Here is a 4,449-nt window from a genome sequence, read left to right as displayed (position 1 = left end):
GCTACTAGTTCTCTACAAATAGGACCTTTTACTATTGTATTCTCATCTTGGTAGCTATCTTTGAGTAGTCTTATGCTATCTTAGATCAGGGGGCTGGCCTCACAGCCATGCGTAGACCTTGTTCTTATGTATTTTCAACGGTGGAGTTTCTACACACCATAGATTAAGGTGTGGAGCTCTGCTGTACCTCGAGTATTAATGCAATTACTATTGTTCTTCTATTTAATTCAGCTTATTCTTGTTCTAAGATATCACTTGTTCCTTAACTTGATGAATGTGATGATCCGTGACACTCATCATCATTCTCACCTATGAACGTGTGCCTGACAACCACCTCCGTTCTACCTTAGATGGAGTGGATATCTCTTGGATTCCTTAATCAGAATCTTCGTGGTATAAGCTAGAATTGATGGTGGCATTCAAGAGAATACGGAAGGTCTAAACCTTGTCTATGGTATTCTGAGTAGGATTCAATGATTGAATGACTGTGACGAGCTTCAAACTCCTGAAGGCTGGGCATTAGTGACAGAAGCAAAAGAATTACTGGATTCTATTCCAACCTGATTGAGAACCGACAGATGATTAGCTGTGCTGTGACAGAGCGCGTTGAACATTTTCACTGAGAGGACGGGATTGTAGCCACTGACAACGGTGATGCCCAACATACAGCTTGCCATGGAAAGGAGTAAGAAGGATTGGATGAAGACAGTAGGAAAGCAGAGAGACGGAAGGGACAAAGCATCTCCATACACTTATCTGAAATTCTCACCAATGAATTACATAAGTATCTCTATCTTTATTTTATGCTCACCAATGAATTACATAAGTATCTCTATCCTTGTTTTATGTTTTATTCATAAATCATCTATAACCATTTGAATCTGCCTGACTGAGATTTACAAGATGACCATAGCTTGCTTCATACCAACAATCTCCGTGGGATCGACCCTTACTCGCGTAAGGTTTATTACTTGGACGACCCAGTGCACTTGCTGGTTAGTTGTGCGAAGTTGTGAAATTATGTTTAGACCATGGTATTGAGCACCAAGTTTTTGGAGCCATTACCGGGGATTGTTTGAGTTGTGAAAAGTATAGATCACAATTTCGTGCACCAAGTTTTTGGCGCCGTTGCCGGGGATTGTTTGAGTTTGGAAAACTGACGGTTCATCTTGTTGCTTCGATTAGGTATCTTTCTTCAGAGTTCTTAAGAATGAATTCTAGTGTTTCAAGGTGATGTTCTTATCATCACCAAAGCTGATTGATTCCCATCAATTTAGCTCTTGAATGTAATGTCCTGCTGAAGCTTGGCTAGCCATGTCTAATTTCTTTAGACTGAAGCTTTAGACTAACATTGCATGCTTCCTGGAATTCTCATTAAGAACTTTGATATCCTTATTTTCTTTTTCACTTAATTTTCGAAAAATCCAAAAAAATTACAAAACCATAAAAACAAAAAATATTGTATGTTTCTTGTTGAGTCTAGTGTCTCATTTTAAGTTTGGTGTCAATTGCATGTTTCTATTCTTCCTTTATTTTTCGAATTCATTCATGTGTCTTCATTGATCTTCAAGTTGTTCTTGATGATTTCCTTATTCTGATCTTTAAATTCTCTTGTCTTGAGTGTTTTGTTGTTTCTCATATGCATTCTCATTTTGTTAGTGTCAATAGTATACAAACTTCTATATTTGGTGTCTTGCATGCATTGTTTATTTGATCTTAGTTTCATTTTGATTATTCCTCATTATTAAAAATCCAAAAAAATTTTTTATTTGTGTCTTTTCAAGTCAATAATACAGAGAATTAAAGATTCAGAACATACAGTAGAGGAATTAAACGCTAGAATGTATACCATTCTGGGCATTTAATGCCAGGATGGCACAAGAGGGAAGATTCTATTTTTAATTCAGATTTTTTTCAAGTTTTCAAAATTTTTCAAAATCAAATCTTTTTCAAATCATATCTTTTCAATCATATATTTTCAAAATCAATTTCTTTCTTTTTCAAAGATACTTGCTAACAATTAATGATTTGATTCAACAATTCAAGTATGTTGCCTTTTCTGTTGAGAAAGGTTTAATGTTTGAATCATATCTTTTCTTGTTAGCCAAGTCATTAACTTTCAAAATCAAATCTTTTTAAATTGTTTTTCAAATCATATCTTCTCAATCATATCTTTTTAAAACCATAACTTTTCAATCATATCTCTTAATCACAACTTTTTCAAAATAGTTTTCAATCATATCTTTTTAATTTCTAATTTCAAAATCTTTTTCAAAAATCACTTGATTTCTTTTCCACTCTTAGTTTTCGAAAATCAATTAGTATTTTTTCAAAATATTTTTAAAATCTTTTTAAGTTATTTTCAAAAATTTCTTCCCTTCTTCTCACATCCTTCTATTTATGGACTAACACTCCTCCTCAATGCACAATTTGAACTCTATCTTTCTTGATAAAGTTCGAATTCTTCTACCTCTTCCTTCTATTTTTCATTTTCTCTGACACCTCAAGGAATCTCTATACTGTGACATAGAGGATTCCATACTTTCTTGTTCTCTTCTCTTTCATATGAGCAGGAACAAAGACAAAAGCATTCTTGTTGAGGCTGACCCTGAACCTGAAAGGACCTTGAAGCGAAAGCTAAGAGAAGCTAAAGCACAACTCTCTGTAGAGGACTTAACAGAAATCTTCAAACAAGAAGAAGCATGGCAGCCGAAAACAACAACAATGCCAACAATGCAAGGAAGGTGCTGGGTGACTTTACTGTACCTACTCCCAACTTCTATGGGAGAAGCATCTCTATCCCTGCCATTGGAGCAAATAAATTTGAGCTTAAGCCTCAAATAGTTTCTCTAATGCAACAGAATTGCAAGTTCCATGGACTTCCATTGGAAGATCCTCATCAGTTTTTAGCTGAGTTCTTGCAAATCTGTGACACTGTCAAGACCAATGGGGTTGACCCTGAGGTCTACAGGCTTATGCTATTCCCTTTTGCTGTAAGAGACAAAGCTAGGATATGGTTGGACTCAAAACCTAAAGAAAGCCTGAACTCTTGTGAAAAGCTAGTCAATGCCTTATTGGCAAAGTTCTTTCCACCTCAAAAATTGAGTAAGCTTAGAGTGGAAGTCCAAACCTTCAGACAGAAGGAAGGTGAATCCCTCTATGAAGCTTGGGAAAGATACAAATAATTGATCAGAAAGTGTCCCTTTGACATGCTTTCTGAATGGAGCATCATAGGTATCTTCTATGATGGTCTGTCTGAACTGTCCAAGATGTCATTGGACAGCTCTACTGGAGGATCTCTTTATCTGAAGAAGACGCCTACAAAAGCTCAAGAATTGATTGAAATGGTTGCAAATAACCAATTGATGTACACTACTGAAAGGAATCCTGTGAACAATGGGACGAATCAGAAGAAAGGAGTTCTTGAGATTGATACTCTGAATGCCATACTGGCTCAGAACAGATTATTGACTCAGCAAGTCAATATGATCTCTCAAAGTCTGTCTGGAATGCAAGCTGCACCAGGCAGTACTAAGAATGCTTCATCTGAATTAGCAACCATGGTCTCTGATCTAATTAAAACCACTCAAAGTTTCATGAATGAAACAAGGTCCTCCATTAGAAACTTGGAGGCACAAGTGGGACAGCTAAGCAAGAAAATTACTGAACTCCCTCCTAGTACTCTTCCAAGCAATACAGAGGAGAATCCAAAAGGAGAGTGCAAGGTCATCAACATGGCCAAATTTGGAGAGGAGGGAGAGGCAGTGATCGCCACTGAGGAAGACCTCAATGGACGTCCACTGGCCTCCAATGAGTTCCCTAATGAGGAACCATGGGAATCTGAGGCTCACACTGAGACCATAGAGATTCCATTGGATTTACTTCTGCCATTCATGAACTCTGATGAGTATTCTTCCTCTGAAGGGGACGAAGATGTCACTGAAGAGCAAGTTGCTAAGTACCTTGGAGCAATTATGAAGTTAAATGACAAGTTATTTGGTAATGAGACTTGGGAGGATGAACCCCCTTTGCTCACCAAAGAACTGGATGACTTGACTAGGCAGAGATTACCTCAAAAGAGACAGGATCCTGGGAAGTTTTCAATACCTTGTACCATAGGCACCATGACCTTTAAGAAGGCTCTCTGTGACTTAGGGTCAAGTATAAACCTCATGCCTCTCTCTGTAATGGAGAAGCTAGGGATCTTTGAGTTACAAGCTGCAAGAATCTCACTAGAGATGGCAGACAATTCAAGAAAACAAGCTTATGGACTTGTAGAGGATGTTCTGGTAAAAATTGAAGACCATTATATCCCTACTGATTTCATAGTCCTAGAGACTGGGAAGTGCATGGATGAATCTGTCATCCTTGGCAGACCCTTCCTTGCCACAGCAAAGGCTGTGATTGATGTTGACAGAGGAGAATTGATCATTCAAGTGAATGAAGAAT

General features: G+C 37.5%; 1 non-coding gene across 1 annotated transcript; it reads right to left on the bottom strand.

The window, feature by feature from the left end:
* Positions 1–3,107: 3,107 nt before the first annotated feature.
* Positions 3,108–3,215, bottom strand: LOC127745259 (small nucleolar RNA R71). Its single transcript, XR_008006456.1, has one exon. It is a non-coding gene; the product is annotated as a small nucleolar RNA R71 (small nucleolar RNA).
* Positions 3,216–4,449: the final 1,234 nt, after the last annotated feature.

The sequence above is a fragment of the Arachis duranensis genome, chromosome 2 (assembly GCF_000817695.3).
Source record: "Arachis duranensis cultivar V14167 chromosome 2, aradu.V14167.gnm2.J7QH, whole genome shotgun sequence".
NCBI lineage: Eukaryota > Viridiplantae > Streptophyta > Magnoliopsida > Fabales > Fabaceae > Arachis > Arachis duranensis.
Note: the sequence above shows the minus strand (reverse complement) of the source record. Positions and strands in the feature narration are given on the sequence as shown.